Raw genomic sequence first — 22536 nt, forward strand, 5'->3', positions numbered from 1 at the left:
ATTAAATAATCCAAAAAAAAGTGCAAAGCTCCTAAGATTTCTTATGATGCGCCCCGAACAGTCTTAGTAGTCACAGACATATCTAAGTATATCCATAAAGACTTGTTACAAAACATTAAAAGAAATGAATATTGTTTTTCTGAATGGTTCACACTATACTTCTCTAAACTTCATGAATTTCTAATGTAAACGTATCAGTCTAAGTTTGTATAGAAAATAAAAAAGGGGAGCTTAACTTCATTATAAAATGAGGAGATAGAAGGCAGGTAATTGCACAGTTGGACCTATGGTAAATTGTTTAGCAAATGCAATATTAATGGAAAAGAAACTAGGAAGGAAGGCAGTAGGGAGAGACCTATGTGCTTACTGGCCTCTTAATTTTCATTGTTGTGTTGCATCTATCTTGACTTCTTCAAAGGGCTAAGCCTCTTCAATCAAGAGACTCCCCATACATTAAACATTCTGGTTAAAATAAATTCAACATCTAAAATATTGAAATCTGTTCCTCCTGCATGTGTGGGAATGGTCAGGCAGATATGTTGCACAAAGTTGTTGCTAGTCAAACCAATGTAATTTTTGTTCTTAGTCTAAAGAATATTGGGCAATACATATATCTCTGGTTACTCGTGTTAAGTAATTTTTTAACCTACAAAAGTATCCTATCTTTGATGAAAGATCTACTTCTGAAAGATTAGGCATTAGGAACTTCTGCATCAAGACAAGCAAGACCTTTACTCATCTGTGTTCACTATCCTAAAGCTGTTATGCTATAGGCTCTTCAGAGTTCTTACTAATTCTCAACCTGATAGGACACATTCTATGTCAACCAACCCAATACCTGAAACAGTAAATGCTCTCATGGCCCACATTGGATGCTGCAAAAGTATGAACTATGGTGTTCTATTTGACTGCATTAAACCCATTAAACTTGGGTTTTACTAAAGCAATTGGTTTTCTTGGAAAGTTTACTGATAATGTAGTATTTGTCTGTTAACAGAGAAGTTAAGAATCCATGTCATATATAATATGTGCACATCCGTGTGTGTGTGTGTGTGTGTAATAGTTTATGAGTCATAAAAATTTGTACTCAATTTCATCAATTGAGCCATACTTTCCCACCATTATGCCAACTACTTTAATTAGACAACTCTATAAGTTGAGAGCATGTTGCACTCATGGGGTTATATTTATGACACACATAGGATATACATCGCCAATACTCAAGGACATTGTGTTGTGTGAGTTCATTATTATTGAGAAAGATTTCTATAATGTATGCATTAGAAAGCTAAATAGCTTGTTCAAAAAGAATAAATTATACAATAACCATCCTAAGTGTCTGTCACTGATGAATATGCAAAGAAAGTGGATTATATAAGCACAACTATTTCATCATAAATAAGAATGAAATGTTGTTTTCAGGAAAATGGACACTAGAAAATGAAGCAAAAAAGAAAAGCTCTGTGAAAAAAAGAGCTTCTTGTTTTCTCATCTATAGACTAGATTTTTAATATTTAAAAACCCTGAAAACAAAATGAATTTGGAAAATGGATGTGGACAGAAGAAAAAAGAAGATAAAAGATTGTAAATGGTGCATCTCATCAATGTATACCTATCTATGTATAAAAATGTCATAATAAAATATATGTCTATAGGCATATCACATATAATAAAATCTATGTTTTGTACAATTAAATATATTGATGATTTTAGAAAATATTTCAGAATAAAATCCTGTTTAAAAAACTACAGGAGTCTAACATTGGTGGATCTTATTTTGCAATGTGTGCATAAAATAAATAATTTAATTTATTATAGTTAACAAAAATTATAGTTAATAATAATTTACCTATATATGCCATTTAGGGACATTAGCACAATATCCTCTTATTATAAACAATCACTGAAGAACATATTATGTGAGAACAATTTTATTCTCATTTCTGTCAGTCAAATTTAACTGACATCACTGAAGAATAGTCTGAGGGGGTTATATTTACAAAGTGACTAGTTGTACACTAAGAGTGACTACACCTTTCATACTAATAGACTGTGATATCAAAAGAAGATGAACTAAAGTTTCAGTAAAAAATCTGCAAATTGATTAGTCATTAAATGAAGATATTTAAAGAGAAAGAGTCAATCATAGCTATTGTCTGTAGGTGGTCAATGCTATTTATATTAACAATACAATTATTTATATTGAATAATTATTTTCATAACACTTTAGTCTTGAAACAGTTATGCATATATCAGTCTTACTTGGTGTCAATAGTATTGGTGTTTTCATACTATGCAGTTTTCCTTTAACTGATCCTGTAGAAACTGATGGCTTGTAGAAGGTTGCTGTTAATGCTTTAAATGATGCTATAAATTTCTTAAACAATTCAAAAAAGATTTTCATGTCTACCGATGATGACAATGGTCTGCTCTCAAGCAGAATCCTGACCTGATACATAGCGAAGAGACAATGTATAAAAGAGTCAAAGCCAGATTCTTTAATTTATTAATCTTTACTTTTACTCCGATGTTCTCTTTGAAATCTGCACCAAACAGGATCAGACCAAATAGAACCTTTAAAAAAGAAAACTTGTCAAGTTCAATGGGACATAATTCAATATTATGTAAGTGAGAACTTACTGGACCCATGAGTGTCGCATGAGTAGATGTGACATTACCATCTGAAAGATGACCTATAGCAGGATGTAGAAGAAAACATTTACCAAGCTGCCTCTAGCTTGGTACACTGTAAGAGAGTTTAATATATATAAATTCACCATACTTGTCAATCAGTTCTTACATGTTTTATGGATTTGTTAGAAAATATGGAGCATTAAAAACATTTTTTTAAAGCAACAATGTATGACTGGAAGGTCATACATAACACCTTAAAATAGTATGACAGTTGTCTCTTCTAACAGCACACCTGATCTTAATGTATTATTTTAAAAGACAGATTATATTTTTCACTTATATAAGCCAATTGTATGACAAAACAATCCCTGTTTGAGAGGTATTGGGTCTGTTGGACTCCATAATTAAAGTTCCTACTGTTCAAATGTGAGCTTAGGGGTTCAGATATCCAGAGCTTATGTAAGACTTGGCAGTGCCTACCTATAATCTCAGTTCTTATGTAGAAAGATGGATGCTATATTCGTGAGATACCTCAAATCTCATGGGACAAAAGCCTGGTATAGGCAACAGCAAGCAAGAGATCTACCTCCAGTAATGAGGAGGACAAGTTTTAATACTTGAGGTTGTTCCTTACTTGTCTCTGGATTTAGGTACGTCATATAGATACAAGACCTTCCTTATCTCTAAACATGTCTAGTGCTGGAATTAGGGATTAATCTGTGAAAAACAATAAAGATGCCAGATGTCAAAACATAGGGGAAACAGAAATCGAATCACATGGTTAAGGCATTCCTCTATGTCAAAACATTTGTGACAATTCCCCTATGGATCGAAAAAAGTGCTCAGAAAAATAACTATACACATATCTGTTCTTACACTAGATCATAGTGGCTAAGCCAGCTAAAGCTTCTGAAGGAGCACTGCTGTTGTTGCTAAGGCCAGACAGCCTGGATACTGCAAATGCATAATTGCTGTTGGTATGTTTTCAAAGATCTTTCAAAAGCACCACAGATTTATAGAAAACTGTAATTAAAGTGGAGGACCATTCTTATTTTTTTTTGTTGTTCATTTAATGAAATGAGAATGTAGCCTGTTTTGAGTCATCAGGGAGAAAAGGCTTTTAGAAGGGAATTGAATTTCCCCCCTTCTATTTCAAGCTAAGTAAGCTATAACCCAATGAAGCATATGAATATCTGTTTCACTCCAAAACAGATAATAACCTTATTATAGTACAGTTCAGTAAAGGAAACTGTGTTTCTTTTAGTTATCAGGAGCCTGGCATCATAGCACATGCAAGGAATCCCAGTATGGGGAAGGTTCAAGTAGGAAAAGCATACAATTTCAATTTTATTTTAAATCAACAGAGGAAGACAGGGAGAGAGCTAGAGCAAGAGATAGACAGAGACAGAGACAGAGAGACAGAGAACATCTTAGCTGTTACATGATGTGTTTCTCTTCCTCAGATCAATATTCCAAAACATTGGGCAACTTAGTGATTGAGTGAGGACTAAGGCTTTCTGGGTGAGAAAGGTGAAAGGACTCCTATTCAATGTTTAGATTGGGCTTTAATAGGGTTGTTCTGTATTTTTTGATTGTGCCTTCTGGTTTTTACTAAAAATGCTGTCAAATGTTTAAAAAAAATCTAACTTGTTTTGTTTGTTAATCTCTAGTAAGTATTCTGAAGGCAACACTGAATTTCACATTGAGACTGTTGCCAGTTAGGAATCTTTGACTTTAAAAGAATCAAAAACTATCTGTAACTTTTTGGCTGTTCAACAAGTGCCTATTGAATACCAAACTTTATTATTTTAGGCTTGGTTTTAATAGGCATCAGATGATCAATTCTCATTACACGTTCAGCAATTACTCCTCTGAAACCAGAAGACCATTTTCAAATACACATTTCCACTTTGCTGTTCCTAAAATAAGAATTTGCTTCACTCATAGGATTTTCAGATCACACGCGTACATCTTAACAGTGCACATTATAGCCTAATCCTGGAGTCAATTAATAAATTGGTTGAAATAGCAGTTTGATTAAAATCTCAGAAGCACTAATTTGCTTTCCTACTGCCCTTTAATTAAGGCTTTAATAGAGTCTGCAATTACCTGCAAATTTCTTCTTTGTCTTAAATATTTGTACTTCTGTTCTTAACTTTCAAAGGTCCTTCAACAAACCAATGAGAGAGAACTCTTGTAGAAACGATCCACATTTATACTTCTTCAACAAGATGAACAATTAATGTATACTTCTGAAATGCACACTGTAATTTTAATTTAAGTGGCAAATTATGTATTTACAGAGTTTTCTGTTGGAGTGATTGTGGTCACCATTTTTGGTTTATTTGTCTGATGCCTGTTTTTGGAAAAAATGAAACAACATTCTGTGATATTTCCAATACTAATTTTTACTTAATGGAATTTTAATACAAATAGTTAATATTTAAATGGGTGAGTTCTCTTTTACCTTTTCTTGTTTATGAACAGTTTTTAAGCTTTTACTTTGTATTCCCAGAAGTGCTTTACATAAACTGTGACACTTAGAACCCTAGAAAGGAACAAACACACAAACTTTAGTCTAAATTCCCATTTTTTAATAAGTAGATAGTTACAGGCATATACAAACCCTCAGTCAGAATCCCATTCTCTGCTTGATTGCTTTCCAAAAACACTTCCCTTCCTCCTATCCACAAAGCATCTTTGAGCAAATTGAGTCTGTTGCTAGGAAACATGTCAAAGATTGCATCAAGAAGAAGTCTCAAGAATGCTGTAAAACATCTACCATGCCACTTATTAGAAAATACCAAAGAAGTGTTTAAAAAGAAAGAAGAAAACCTAGTTCTTAACTAGCTTAGTAGTTATGCAAATTTGATTTACTGCTTAACCTGTACTGTAGCTCATCAAGCAAGTCAGAATAAAACAAGCTTAAAGAATATAGAACTAAACAAGGTATAAAATTAGGCTTTATGAAAAATAAAATATGGATGTATATACAGTTATGTAAATGTGTTTTAACATTATAAAAATAGAAAATTAGACTTAAAAATTAAGTAATGGGAACAAGACTTCATGTACTGCTATTGTAAGCCTATTAACTTTTAAACTTTTATTTTTAATTATGTTCGTGTGTGTGTGTGTGTGTGTGTGTGTGTGTGTGTGTGTGTATTGTACACAAGTGCATATGCCTTTAGAGCCCTGACTTGGATGTCTCTGGAACTGGATTACAGGTGGTAATGAACAACCCAGAACAAGTGCTGTCCGCCAAACTTGGGTCCTTTGAAAGAACAACAGATGCTCTTAACTAAGATCTTTCTCCAACTCCTGAAATAAATTTATTGCAACCAGCAACACAAAATGTAAATGGGGATCAAAGAGCAACTTGAAATTACTTGGTGTAAAAAAAAGTCTGTCTTTTATTTTTGAGACAGAGTATTGGTATAGATTCCAAGATGATCTCAAATTGAATTCTTCATCTTTCAGACTCCCAAGGTCTGAGAATTACAGACATGCCACCAAAAAAAGTACAAAAAGAACTTTATATAAGTAATATAATATATTGCTTGCTGCAAACAGAAATCACACTACAATATGTACATTAAAAGGCTTTGAAAAATCCAACCTTCATTCAAGATAAAGTTATGGAGAGGACAGTGTTACAAAGAACACATCTTAAGACAATAAAGGTAATTTTGACAAATGAATAACCAATATGGTAGACAGGGAAAAATTATGCCTCATCCATTAAAATTAAGAAAACATAGAGATGTCCATTCTTTCATTCCCATGCAGCATAGTGCTCAAAGGTGAAGATCTTTGAAACCAGAAAAGAAAAGAAACTGGGATTCAAGTAGGAACAGAAGTCATGGCATCCATATTTGGAGATGATATTTTACTGAAGAGACCTTAAACTTTTGCCAGGAAATTCCCAGCGTTGACAAAGACATTCAGCAAATTGGCAGGATACAAAACTTACATTCTAAATTAACATCCTTTCTGTACATCAATGACTAATATATTCAAAGACAAACAAGGAAAGCGATATTATTCACAATACCCTGAAAAGAAATATACTACATTTGAATAAACTAACCAAGGAAGTCAAAGACCAATTTAATGCAAACATTAAAACTCTAAAGAATGTAATCAAAGAAGATACTAGAAAAAATTAAGACTGCAATGCTTATGATTTGGAAGAATTACTATTGTGAAATTGATTTTTCTACCAAAAGTAATCCATAGACTCAATGACATCCCAACTAAAACTAAAATACCCATACTATTCTCCATAGAAAAGAAAACAATCTTAAAATTCATATGAAAACACAAAAGACATCATTTAATTAAAGCAGTCTGCAACCAAAAGAACAATGCAATAACATTACCGTTGTGTGGTTTCAAATCATACCACATGAACATAACACAAAAGTCATGTGGCCGAAAAGAAAACTCAATGACTGATGTACTTACTTCATGAGAGGAGTTCAGGCATCTATATCTCCCATAAATGCCATATGGACATGACTGTTGATGGCCTATAATACCAGCTCCAGAACAAGCCTAGTTATATTTAGGAATTCTGTGTTTGAGAGACTGTGCTCAAAAAATTTAATTAAGAATCAAGGATAATTTTGACATCATTTTGGACTTCCATATATACATGTACAAATGTGTATATATAACCATATATTCTCACATGCATGTAAATGCATATATATATGTATGTATGTATGTATGTATGTATGTATATATATATATGAGAGAGAGAGAGAGAAATGGAAAGGGGTATATCATTTGTCATAAATAATGCTCTAGATCAGAGGAGTAGAGAATCCAGAAGACAGCCTATGCAGTTACGGCCGTCACTTTTATGAACATTGCCAAAAATACATTGCATAACAGACCGTGTTGTCAAATGAAATTAGACATGTGTCTCTCAACCTGCTCAAAAAGAAAATCCCCAATCCATCAAGGGGCTCGATGTCAGATCTGAAACTCTGAAATTGCTAGAGAAATAGAGTACATACTACAAGATATATACACAGGTAAGTATTTTCTGAATAGTTCTCCAGTTTCTCAGGACAGATGGCTAACATCTGCACATGGGACATTGTAAAAATTAAAAGACGTTCACACAGGAAAATAACTGAGCAATCAAACCAAGAGACATTCCCTCAGAATGAGAGAGAAACCATGAAAAAATAAATAAATAACCCCCAAATATAGGCTATGTAATTGACAATATCTTTGTTCAATTATTTTATTTCTATTTAAATTTTTACTAAAAAATTCATAACATGTATTTTGATCATACTGTTTCTCTACCCTAACTGCTCTTAGATTCTCCATACCACTCCATTCACATCCCCTTGCCTTTTGTTGCTCTCTTTAAAAAACAGAGAAACAAAAACAAATACAAACCTAAGAAACTCAAGCTTATATATCCACTCAAACACAATCACAAAAACAACTACAAAGACTCTACAAAAACACAAAACCAGAAAGAAGACACAAGCAAAAGAAGAACCAGACAAAGTAAGAAGAGACAAAAAGTCTACACAAGAACCACTAAGTTTGTTCTATGTGTTCTGCTCAGAATGGAGCCCACCCTGTAGGGTGCTGAGTATACCCAGAAAAATACATTTGAGAAACTGATTTTTCCTTCTGAAGCAGGTGTGCTTGCAGACATATTGTTTTAGGTTAGTGGCAGGGCTCTGTTTCCATCATTCTTTCAGAGGAGAGAATACTTAATATAAATGATCAATAAGATTTTAAAAATTATCTAGACATTCCCAAAACATCCAAAAAATAACTAAATCAGAATAGCTTTGAAATTCTAGTTAATCCTTGTTCAGAATGACCTTTATTCAGAAAACCAATGACAATAAGTGCTGGAAAGAATATGCAGAAAGATTCCCTATTGTATTATTTGTAGACTCATACAGACACTATGGAAACCATGATGGAGAATTTCCAAAAACATGAAACAGATCTGCCTATGACAGTTACAACACACCTGGGTATATATCCAAAGAACTCTACACCCTAAATACAGATAGTTGCATGTGTTCAATGTTTTTATGTTCACAGTGGTTATGAAACAAAACAGTGGAAGTCTTGCTGTACATAAACAAGGTTATGCCACTTAACTGTTAAGAAAGATGATGAAATGGACTTTTCAGTAAAAGAAATGGAACTAAAACCAAACAAAAATGAACAAAAAAATACCAAGGGAAGTAAGAAAGCCAATTCTAGAAATACAAACACTATATATTTTATATTAAATTCAAGCTCATAGGTATTTGTATATGTCATGGTGAGATGTCAGTAGAGGATAGGTACCAAACAAAGAGGCATTAGCTGTGGTAGGGTGGAAGAAGAAGACGGAAACATTAGAAGCCATGATACATGAAAGTATACTGAGGAATACTAGTGGATGAAAGGTTTGCGGATGGAGAGGATAGTAAGATAAAGGAAATGGTGAGATGATGGGGAGTTTGTCCCTGTCAAACTAAGAATGTAGAAATAAACCATATAAAGGCTCACAAATGTATAAGCTAATTCTAAAACATGTTTTTTAAGTAGCCTGAATTAAAGTTTCCTGAGTCAGTAGTCACCACTGCTCCCAAAAGTCATAGGCTTTCAAAATAGAAACCAAGTCCTAAGTGAAAGGTACTTCCCATGGGTTTTGTGAAAGGGGGCCTACAGTTTAGGGGGCTGATCTGGTGCTACTTCTATTCAGGTGCCAAATTCGATACCCCAAGATCTGGCTGCTCCAAGACAAGTGGATCTTCATATGTACTAGCCTTTTCCGTGTAAACTTTGCTCCCCAATTTAAAACTATTTATTAAATAAAACTGGCTACAGACAACTACTGGGGAGAATAGAGAGAATTTGAGGTAGACTCACTGGGGTCAGAGGGAGAGACCACCAGGAGAGAGAACGCACAGAGAGAGAGGGGGGTAGATAGGGAGAGAGAGGGAAGGAGGGAGGGAAGGAAGAAGGGAAGGAACGAGACAGAGACTGAAATGGAGATGGAGACTGAGACAGACGAGATCTCCATTAGTCTTGATGGAGCAACAGCATGTGTCAAAGTGAAAAGCTTCCCCAGAACACCAGACTACTGGAGCAGAAAGAACCCAGGAAATTTCACACAGCAAGTATTTAGGGAGCACAGTTGGGGTAGAAGCCAAGCTAACATTAGAGACTTAGATTAGGGGTAATCTTCTAGTAATTTTGCAGAGCCTAACAAATATCCTAGTTTGAGTCTCATTCACTTGAAGATAGAAGAGCATACATTTAATAAATACTATTTTACACTATAAAGTTTCCAAAACTATTATAGGCAATCACATAGCTTTCAGGTGCCAAAGATATCTCACATTTCAGGTACAAGACACAGAAAAATAAAGATGGAAATTTCTGGAATCTTTCTTCCTGGTGTTAGCATTTATAGATTTAAAGGCTCTATTAAGGTACACTGGGACGAAACTTTGTGATCTCACCTGATTATAGACCCTGCATGTTACAGCACTGACCTACTTGTCAAGGCATGGCCACTGGTGTAATAGTTATATAAGTTGTTCATACTGTATATGTAGGGAAACCATGGTGGGCACTTTGCAACTGGTCAAACGCCTATGGCTAGGGAGATTACAGGGCCTACTAGAAATTCAATCCCTGGTGGTGGTCCAAATGGACGTGAATGTATACTATTGTCTAAAAGTTTGTGCTTAAAGGGGGTCGAGACCCCTTATGAACAACAATGCCAACCAACCAGAGCTTCCAGGGACTAAGCCACTGCCTAAAGACTATACATGGACTGACCCTGGACTCTGACCTCATAGGTAGCAATGAATATCCTAGTAAGATCACCAGTGGAAGGGGAAGCTCTTGGTCCTGCTAAGACTGAACCCCCAGTGAACATGATTGTTGGGGGGAGGGCAGCAATGGGGGGAGGATAGGGAGGGGAACACCCATAAAGAAGGGGAGGGGGAGGCATTAGGGGGATGTTGGCCCAGAAACCGGGAAAGGGAATAACACTCGAACTGTAAATAAGAAATACTTAAGTTAATTTTAAAAAGTAATAAAAAAGAAGCAATTTTGACAGGTGATGGACAAATTATGGACCTATATCTGGTCACTGTGCCAGGAATTAATGACTACACAATGCTAAATACTACATGAAACTATACGTCACTATACCTGAAGCCCAAGGAACATCGGAGAACAGGAGAAGCATGGAAAAGAGAAAATCAAAAGCATGAGGTTAGGAGAATGATAAGACGCAAAGAGTGGTTTGGTGGTAGGAGGAGAGGCATGGCCAAGGGACATGGGGTGAATGGTACCACAGTGGATTGTTTGTGTGTGATACTGTCAAAAGGGAAATAAATCAAATACAAACCACAACTTTACATGTATATTTACATATATTTATGCTTTCTAAAAATTATAAATTCCAAATTGTAGAAATTACAGGGCCTTAAAGTCAAGTGACTTAGTGAATGTGTAAATGCTCGTAAGTATAAATGTAATTCTAAATCTTACATTATCCATTAACAAACATTGGCTACATATTTTAGAAGCAAATGTATAGGTAAAGTAATTAAGTTTGAACATATCCCTTTGGGGTTAATGTAGCAATACCTGTCTCTAATTAATGAAGTGCTGACTATTTACAATGTTGAAATATAGGTGAGAAGAAAGAAAGCTTCCAAAAATATTAAATAGATAACTTGGTGTATGAGATATGAGAGCTGCTGTCGGAGCGAGGAGAACACTGATACCTGACACTCTAGATGCAGCTTTCAGGGTACAGCGAGGAGATGGCTGAAACCTGGCACTCTTGGCTGGTGCCTCCAGGACTCTGTCCCTCCGACACCAACTGTTCCCACTTTTTTAGTGACATTCATTGTGTTATCACATTCTGGATCTTTGTCATTTCAGCGGTTTCCAAGAGGAAATATCCTGTGCTCCTATCTTGCGTTGTCTCTCTCATCCACCACTCCACTATTATTAAACAATGACAAGTAATAAGACAGCAGAATATGAAACTGCACTTCTCAGCCGAGACGCGTCAGGTCAGCGTCAACAAAGAAGCTAGCATTTAGCAAAGAAAGACTTATTTGATGAGTTTAGGGAGATTTGCAAACATTCTCCATAGACTGTATACGGGAATGTATACATTCATTTCATTTACTCAGCATATCACTTAAATTCTGTCATTTTATGCTGATGAACAGTATTAATGAATGTGTAAATTTAAACAATTTGACCATTCACAGTGCAAGTTTACAAAATCTAAAATGACTCTTTAATTCCCAAAACACATGATAATACAAGCAAGAAATTTCCTATCTTGAGATTGTTTATCCACAAAGGTAATAAAAATATGACATGGGATCCCCTTTCATGTTTATGATTAACATATATATGAAATATAGTTGGATTCTGCGTTTAGATGTAGGTCTTGCCCAAATGATACATAATTACATACATGGAAACATTCCAAACCTTAAAAGATCCCCAAACTAAAGCTCTTCCAGCCTCCAACCATTTCACACAAGGGATACACAATTCATACCCTAAAATTTTCTGTTCACGTAGTTCAAAATGGACATTTTATATACCCTATTATTATTATGATACTCTGAGTCTCCGCTTTAAAAGAATACATGTAATGAGTTGCAGCCAGAAGACATGGGTAATCAATCAAGTTGGTCTTAATTTCAATCATAGTAATTTTATTATACCATGGCCAGTTAATTAGTTGGACATGGTGGCAAATGTTTGTAATTCGTACACTTTGGAGGTAGAAGGTGGAGATCCAGAAGTTTGATGTCAGCTTCAGTTCCAGGACAGCATTATATTCTGCGTTGTCACTGTTTCCCCAGAGAAACTAGGCCTTGTAGCGAAGGCCTTGTTGCAATTATCCTGCTCTCTGGGGAGCCTTTGCTCATTGGTCTAATCTCTACAGCATACAGTGCCTCCCTTCCAGGTTTTATTCTACGATAACCAATTCTTACAGCTAGTTTAACTACACAATTGCTTTTACCTCTAATGTGAGTGTATGGAGAAGAGAAACATTATTTTTAGTTTCTCTGATGTGCAAAGCCCCAAATATAGTACATTCATGAGAATTATGCTGTCTGGGTAAAATTGGAACATTTTACTCATGCACCTTCTGCACTATGAAGCCAATTCTGGCTATAAGGTACCATTAACATTAACCCTCCAGGTCATTCTTCATATTAGTTTCCTTAAAAAAAAACGTTTGCTGTTCCCACAAATTATTGCTAGATAAAGTTAGAAACTTGTCTAGAGCTAAATAACAAAGACAGCTTATCTGTCAAACAATACCTGAGGGCCAGGTCTGATTTTTTTCTCTCAGCTAACTACTCTTACACTGCCCTTGCTCCGCTGGAGTTCTCCATTCTCTGGTCCTCGGTTTCTTTCCCACTAAAATCCAGTACCCTGAACACCCACTCCCATGTATCCATTGAGCATTTACTGAGCAGCTAACATGTATAGCAAATCCAGTGCGATATAAGAGTATTAAACCTGATAGCTATGAGTGCGTCCTAGGAAGTGACAGTTTGAATTCTCAACACTTTTTAATTTTGCAATTAAAGCAAAGCACGAAGCGCCAGCTTTCCCTCATCCCTCACAGTTCCGACCAGTCATCACCTAAATCTTCTGTACAGGGAGTTTTATTGTTTGAACTTATAAAAGATAATTTAAATTTTAACTACTCTCTTAAGTTAATTTTATTATTTACTTACACAAAACATAACAAGCATATATTTGTTCGGTACCTTGTGATGCTTCAGGGAAATTGCATCTCTCACCACAAGTATTTCTCACTTCTGTATGGCAAAAACACTCAAGATCCTCACCTCCGTTTCTGAATTATACAGTGTATATACACTATAAAGAATTACTCCAGGCAACATCCTGCAGAACATAGAGCTCCTGCTTAGCTTGAACATAGCACCCACTGATTACCCTTTCTCCACACCTCCATCCACGTTTATTCCCCAGCCACTGATAACTGCCACTCAGCTCTCTACTTCTGTGAGACTAGCATTTTTGTACTCCTCTTACAAATGAGGTTTGTATAATATTTCCTTTCTGTGCCTGGTTTCTTTGACAGAATGGTCAAAAGACAGAGTTTCACCTATCGGGGTAAAACAGCATTTCTGGGTTATATAGGCCGTGTTCTTTATTCTCAGAAAGAGGTATTTACATTCCTTCCCTTTTTATGCAATTAGAGTCATTTCTTTATAAACTTTCCATTGCTGTGAAAAAGCACCAAGACCATGGTATTTTACCACACTATGTAATTTATGGAGGAGATTATGGAGGAAACGGTTTACTTTTGCTTACAGTTCCACAGCATAGTTTATCACTGAAGGAAGTCATGGCAGCACTCTACAGAACAGGAGCCTGGAGACAAGAGCTGATTCAGAGGCCATGGAGGAATGCTGCTTGTTGGCTTGCTTTCTTGCTCTGCTCAGCTTGCTTTCTTATAGCATTCCGAACCACTAAGCCAGTGGTGGCATCACTTTGACTGAGCTGGACTCTTCTACATCAATCATCAGTCAAGAAAATGCAGCACAGTTTTAGCCACAGACCAATCTGGTGGGGGCATTTTCTCACCACCAGAGGTTTCTTCCTCTGAAACAACACTAGTTGTGTCAGCTTGACATGTATCTAGTTGGCATAGTACTTCAACTAACATGGAAGGATAAATGTATCTGCTACATATTTATTGTAATTCCTCTGACTATAAACATCCAGTAATATGCAAGATATGATGGCTCTGGTTTCAATTATGTGAAAAACTTTCATATTTTTTTCTATAAAGCTGTTTGATTCCATTCCTATCAACAATGGGTATAGGTGATGCCAATGACAGGTACTCAGACAGAAATCTGAGTCCTCTGCAAGAACATCAAAAATTCTTAACCAATGGGCCATATCTCCATCCTGTTAGCACACAGTTTTGATTATTTCCTAACTTGAAAACACATAGATCTTATGCTTTTGTTTTGCTTTGTTTGTTTGTTTCATTTTGTTCCTGACAGGGTCTTCCTATGTAGCCCTGACTGGCCTGAGACTCTCTGTATTAATCAGGCTGGACTAGAACTCCTAGATGACTGCATGCCTTGCCTTACTTCTTATGATTAAAGCATGTTCCATCATGCCAGGGTAGAGAGTGTTTTTAATCACTACTATTTATAAAGTAGTTTTTAGAGTTTTCTATAGTTTGTTTAATTTTAACTCTCTTCTGGTCTGACACTCTGAAGGTAAAATTTTCATTAAAGTTTCATTTCAAATATTACCAGTTATTTTCGTAATATGAAATCAATACATAATTTTCCTTTTCTGCTGTGTCTTATTTTGCATAATAGAATATTCTTATTTTTATGATAATCAAGCTTATGGCCCAATATTGTCAGTTTCATCGTGTAATGTTGATAGGTGCAGAAAATGAAATGGAATTATCTCCTTTGCTGTGTTGCCTGATGCCTAAATTCATTTTAAGATAGAGGGAGCTTCCCTCTATTCTAACTAAATACGTTTTTCAATTTTTATACTAAAATAAGAACACGATGTTGAAAAAGAATAATTATTTTATAATCTAGGGGTTGATTAATCAAAGGAAGAATGCATTACCTTAAACATATTTGAAGAGGATAACAAAGTGCTTTCTTTTAAAATAACATTTATTCACAACTGACTTATTCATTACATGATTAGAGGGCCATGCACCAAGTTTCTTTCTGAAGCCATTAGACATTTAAAGGAGACAATTGAATAAAATCATTTAATTATCCAAGAGAAAACTTCAATTTTCTTATGAAGCCTCCAGAGCACTTTCTGTAAAAATAGAAAACACTCGTTATGCTTTTAAGTATTCCGAAAGCGATAAGTACTCTTTATGCTCAGTACAGTATACTTTATGTAAATTGCTTTTGTAGCTTTTACATTTACTAATGATTAAGCCTTTGCTAAGAAGAGTCAAAAGCCAGCTTGGGGTGGTAGGTTAATATAAACGTGCATAATAACAGAATTAAAGTGATAAGTATCATCATTCTACAATATTTCGTTTGAGTTGCGGGCTTTGTGTGTGTACAATGTAGGTAGATCTCTCTCTCTCTGTCTCTTTCTCTTTCTCTCTCTCTCTCTCTCTGTCTTTCTCTCTCTCTATCTCTCTTTCTGTGTGTGTGTGTTTATGTGTTTATATGTGTGTGTATGTGTGTTATACGATGACTGATTTTAGTTTAAATTTAAAAAGAAAAATAATGCTCCCATGAGTACATAATACCTCTATGAATCGGTGCTATTAAAAACAACCTAAAATTCATGAGGAATATCAAAAAAGAGGGGCATAAAACATTTATGTACCAAAGAATCATGGAGTTTTCTCTGAGATTCTGTATCCTAGAGTCATTGAAACTTTTATGCATAAAGTCTCACCAACATGACTGCCTCAACATAAACTGAGCAAGGACAACAACGAAAGACATGGTGAGGGAAAAACTCAAAAAGCTTCAGTCCCACAAAGAGAACTACAGACAACCAAAAATGCTCAGAGTGGGGAAAAAAAGTCTTCTTCAGGGAAAAGAATTCCAGTGAGTTATCCAGTACCAAATGGCCAGCCCTGAAAGCATGCACACTCCAAGTGCTATCCAGCCACTACTCTGAATCCACTAATCTTTCTATCTCCATCCTTCTCTCTCCTGGGGCTGAGTATCTACACGAGCTGATCTTAAAGGCATCAGCAGCTCCTCAACTTCTATGGTAAGAAAACTGATGGCTGTTTCTCTTAGAAAAATCACTGACTTATTACTGAACTTAGCAGGTGACAAGGTGCTTCTCAAAATTACTCTCTATGCTGTGGGGAGCAATATTCCAGTCTTTGTTTCTGTGGGACTTGAAGTCCTATATATATGAAATTCCCGATATATGTGGTACTAGTTTTCTGTACCTAATTAATTTTGTATACTATCCCTGGTTCCATTCATATTTGTACAAAAGAAAGAACTTAATCTTTTTTTTTTTTGGTTCTTTTTTTCGGAGCTGGGGACCGAACCCAGGGCCTTGCGCTTCCTAGGTAAGCGCTCTACCACTGAGCTAAATCCCCAGCCCCGAAAGAACTTAATCTTAATAACAGGATAGTATTATACTATGCATTCATAGTCTCGTTCCCTTATCCATTCACCAATCAATGAGTTAGTAGATTGATGCCATTACTATAATAATCCTGGTGTGCAGATGTCTCTTTGGTGTACTATACATAGAAGTGTAGTTACTAGATCTTATGGCAGTGCTTTTCCTAGAAATACTCCCACTTTTACCCATAATGGCTGTACTGTCTAATACGTGCTTCAATCAGTAGGGAATTTTTCTTTCTCCAAGACTTTTAAATCTAGAATTTCTTGCTTTTTAATTTTATTTATTTTATTTTTGAGATTATAATATCGCATGTCTCCCCTTTCCTTCCAAATTCTCCCATATGCATCTATTTACTCTCTTTCAAATCCATGGGCTCTTTTTTTTAAGTTGTTACACACATACACACACACATACATACACACACACACACACACACACACACACACACACACACACACATACACAAAATGATACAACGGAGTGATAAACAGACCAACAACGACTGATTGCTGTATATTGCATTCATCAATACTGATATCCCACTGTAACCTCAGTAAAATGATAATTATCATGTGCCAATTAAATTAATCGAATTGTAAAGAAAACAATGAAAAGAAATTGCACAAATAAGCCTTTCCTTAAGTCATGTTTTCAATCCTCTTTCTCTTATTCTCAAACGCATTGACTGTCCTGCTATCTGTCTACAGCTATCTGTTTGCCTCCATTGCACCTTACATTAATTCATCACCTTCATGTTTGCAGGGACGTGGTTCCACAGAATTACCAAAGGAAATGCTCAGATTTAGGACTAAACTCTGAGGTTTATTAGCTCTGTATATTTAGCCCCGTGGTTTGAACCCAAACTGTGTATATTTTCTTAATTGTAAAATTGGAAGCAAGCACCAGTTCGTCAACTGATTATAAACCTTAAAGTAGTAAGTATGCAATATAAAGTAAATAGAGCTCTGAGTATCAACGGTTCAGCCCATATGTGAAGAACATGCATTCTCTGGTTTGCCCTTTCCCACCTGTCTCTGTGAATCTTATTCCTACCCACGGAGTGCGAACCTATGACATGCTGTCACCCTGCCTCCCACACTGCTCAGGTTAGCCTGGTCTTCTTTAAAACTCCATGTTACCACCTCACCAACAGCTTTCCTCTGGGATCCTCCATCAGCCCAACTCCCTGATCACAGAAAATTCAGCAACAGGTATGTGATTTACTTCTTCAGGTTTCTTAGAAAAAAATTGGATCTTGTAAGTCTTGCCACAGCTAATTAGAATGCTCAGGGGTTTAAATTTATGAATCTGGAAAAGGACCTTACTCATTTTGCTCTAAGACTTTTACTCAAATTTGTTGAATAATTTTTGAAACTATTTCTTAGTGTAGGTTAATGGATATAAGAAATGAGTCCACGATCAAGCACTTGGCTGTGCCCCATTACCTCTTATCCGATTATACACTTGCAACTTTGTAATAGAATTCTAAGTTTAAAAATGTCTCAATTTTCCTTTTCATTCCAATAATTCACAAATTGCATATTATAATAAACTGAGACACTTGTTATATTAGATTACATAAATATGCATAAAGCAGGTCAATGAATCTCTGTTTTCTTCAATCTATAAACACAAGACCTCTTGACATATTGGATAACAACTATGAGTGTTACAGACAAAGGTAAGAGTAAAATGTGCCTTCTTTTACTATAAAATGAATGTAAAATTATGTTGGCATTTCATTTACTAAATTCAGAAAGATTCTGATTTCTATAGAAATCCAGTACTGGTTGCCAAATGACTTTGATGAATTGGTGACTGTTCTCGGATCCCCATGATTTGCTCCCCACCCCCAGCCATCTGAGGCAGAGCATCTGGAGTAACTATATTCTTCCTTTCTCCCATTGCTGCTGTTTTCTACTCATTAATTATGAAATTAGCTTCCAAATAGTACGAAATGTTAGCGCATGCTCTGTCCACAGTGTAGCTCCATCGTCACCTGAATGAGGATGTCAGTCACTTGATATTGAGGACTGCAGCCTATACAAACAAAAGGGAGATTACAAGTCTAAATCTGTGTAGATAGAGACACAAAGTCATATATTTATCAAAGAAAAAGCAAAATGCTACTTAATTTTTTAAATGTCAGATTAATCTTAATGTCCTTTTAAATGAGGCACAGTCCCTGTCCTCAGTCATTGGAAGACATAATCAAAATGCTCCCGTAGACTGTTAGACACCCATCACATACCTGTACCTCGTTTCTCTGTGTAGCCACACTCCTCAAAATATCTATTTATAAAGAAAAATAGCAATAACAACAATCTCTCTAATTCATACTTTCCAGTGCAAACATGCTCTCTGTCACAATTATGACCTGCTGTCACCTGTTTGGGGAAAACTTTCACTGACATCTTCCCCTTGGCACAGCACTTTGTGGTGTAGCACACTGCCATCAATTGAAACATACTTTCTGTATCCAAATACCACCCACAAAAGTAGGGCTTCTTCTATCTTACCTCATATTACAGTGAGCCGCAGTGATAACCTCAGCAGGATTCAGACATTACCCAGTAAAACTAACACATTTTCCCTCTGCACAACCAAGGAAATGTTTGCACTTACAGAAAATTGCAGCAACCCTAGCATTCAATTTTCTTTACCTAAGTAGAAACATACTGCCTTTACTCCCATAGAAAGCACCGTTTTTGCTTCCCTTTGCCATATCTGACCTGCCAGGATCACTACCTTTCACTCAGAGGTCTACTGTAACACGTTATAATTAGACTCAAGCATGTAATGCATGCTTGCAGCATACAGAGCTATGTAGAAGTATTGCTGAAAGGGATGATCTGAACCACTGTGGAGAAGAGGAGGAGGGCCTTTGAGATGCCATCAAATAGGTATAATCAGCTAAGTTCAAATGTGAAGGTTTTTTTCACAATAATGAAGGAAGAACAATTATTGAAATAACTCTCATATGTTTGGAGTATTCCTTTCTCCCATTTTGTTTCACTGCTAAGAATTGAACCTAGAACCTTGTGCCTAACGGGGTAATCTGCTGAACTACATTCACATTCTTCTTCCTTCCTCTGCTCTATTGCAGAAACCTCTCCAACCCGAATATGCCCATGCAAAGCAAACCCAACTTTATTAATATGACTACAAGTTCGCGCCTAGATTGGGCAGATCTATCATTACACTATCCTATTCCCCAGCTGTGAAATCCCTCATAACTTGCGGTTTCTCCATGCCATGTGATTCAGCTCCAGCTTCCTCCTTAGCATCAGATCCCTTTCTCTCTTCCTCTTCCTCCAACTTCCCTTCTCCTGCCCAATCACTGTCTCTCGCCTTTATTTTACAAATTAAGTGAGAGAAGGTTCTGATGAAGTCTCCTGAGTCCTAAGTACATGACTAGGCAGCAAATTGGGGCAGGGGAATTAGCATCAAAATAAAGATAACTCCAGGGCAAACCACTACGCTCCTCCTCCTCCTCTTCCCCCTCCTCCTCCTCCTCCTCCTCCTCTTCCTCCTCCCCATTCTTTTTCAGTACATGCACACATTCAAGTTTCCCAGACTGGCCTTGATGCCTTGCATATACTAAGTAACCTAAAAAGGCCTTGCTTAAGCAATTTTCTGGAATAGTATGATTATGGGGACTGCACATAGTCTCAATTTAATTTAGTAGACTTCTGTCTTTGGTAACTTTGGAATGTTGTTCAAAGATACTCAGAAGAAAAAAACATGAACATATGAAGAACTCAAAGAATCATAAAAACAAATGACCTAATCAAAACACTTGTTGTGGATCTGGATAGATATTTCTCAAAGAAATAAATAATGGCTAAGAAATAATTTAAAAAGTGTTCAACATTCTTAGCAGTCTGAAAAATAGCAATTAAAACTATTTTGAGATTTCATTTTGCCCCAATCAGGGTGACTAAGATTAAGAAAAAACTGGAACCAAATGTTGGTGAGGTTGTAGGGAAAAGTAATAACAAATGGCAAAGCTACTATGAAAATCAATAAGGTGAATTCTCAAAAAGGTAAAATCAAATTTACCGATTTACTGTATAAGCCAGCTATATCTCTTCTTAGCATATACTCAAAGGGCTAGATGGACTCCTGCAGAGATGCAAGCTCAAACAGGATCATTCTTTGCTCCTTTATTCACAAGAGCTGAGAAATGGAAACTTTCTAGGTTTACTTCAACTGGTGAATGGCTGTGCACAATGAAATTCTATTCAGCTGGAAAGAAAAATAAAGTAAGAAATTCTTCAGGACAGTGGTTGGACCTTGAACATATGCTGAATGAGATGACCAAGACCCTGAAAGACTCATGTCTCTAATCTCTCTTCTTTGTGGGTTCCTAACTCTGAATCTTTACATTTAATAACATCACATGAGCTAACTACACAAACCAGGAAAATAAAAGCAGACTACATTGGGAGGGGGAGAAAAGGGCCTTGAAATAAGAGAAAGTAAGATGTCGATTTTATAAGGGTAGAAATTGAAGAAATTTTAATTAGGGAGGGGTAATTGAAGATAATGCAGGGGGATAGAGAGGAAGCAGAGATAAACAAAAGTAAGATGTTCAGAAAAACTATAAGAAAACATCATGTAATAGACTTTATTAAAAATATATGTAACATAAAAAGTATAAGTAAAAATCATTTTGTTTTGTATTTATTGCTACATTAAAAATTTATGCATATAAATGGTTTGCATGGATGCATGTCGGGTCCCACACGTGTGCTTGGTGCCAACTGAGGAGAGAAGAGGTTGTCTGAAACCCTACAACTAAAATAGTAAATGTCTAGGACCTACAATTTAATTCAAATCTAATTCAGGACATATGGAACATCACGCACTACACTTAACCACTGAGCAATCCCTCCATCCAGGAAATGCTGGTAAGGATGTAGAAAAAGAAGAACTCTCATTTATTGTTGAGGAAATAGTACAGCCACTATGAAATTCAGCACTAAGAATTCTATAATAGCTAAATGTAGATTTATTATATAGCCCAAATAAATTGCTCCTTAGCATATGCCCAAAAGTCTAGAAAGCCTTCTACATAGATTTGCTCAGCTACATTCATTACTGCTCTATTCACATTTTACATCTATACATATATTATATATTTATTTATATATAATATATTATATATAACACATACAATTTAGTTGATTTTAAACTTTGATTAGATATATTTCTTTTTAATTTTTATTAGATAGATTTCTTTACTTATGTTTCAAATGTTATTCTCCTTCCCGGTTACCTGACCATAAGCTCCCATTCCCTCCCTTGCCCCACCCCCATATGGGTATTCCCCCTATACATCCCCCTTATCACCACCTATAATCCCCTGCACTGGGGGTCCAACCTTGGCAGGACCAAGGGCTTCCCCTTCCCCTGGTGCCCCAACAAGGCTATTCTCTGCTACATATGCAGTTGAAGTCCTGGGTCAGTACATGTATAGTCTTTCAGTATTGGTTTAGTCCCTCAAAGCTCTGGTTGGTTGGCATTGTTGTTTCTATGGTGTTGCAAGCTCCTTCAACTCTTTCAATTTGTCTTCTAATTCCCCCAGGGGGATCCTGTTCTCAATTCGCGGGTTTGCTGCTAGCATTGACCTCTGTATTGCACATGCTCTGGATGTGTCTCTCAGGAAAGATCTATATCCGGTCCCTTTCAGCATGCATTTTTTAGCCTCATCAATCTTAT

Source organism: Rattus norvegicus, chromosome 3, assembly GCF_036323735.1.
Source record: "Rattus norvegicus strain BN/NHsdMcwi chromosome 3, GRCr8, whole genome shotgun sequence".
In the NCBI taxonomy this organism is placed as follows: Eukaryota; Metazoa; Chordata; class Mammalia; order Rodentia; family Muridae; genus Rattus; species Rattus norvegicus.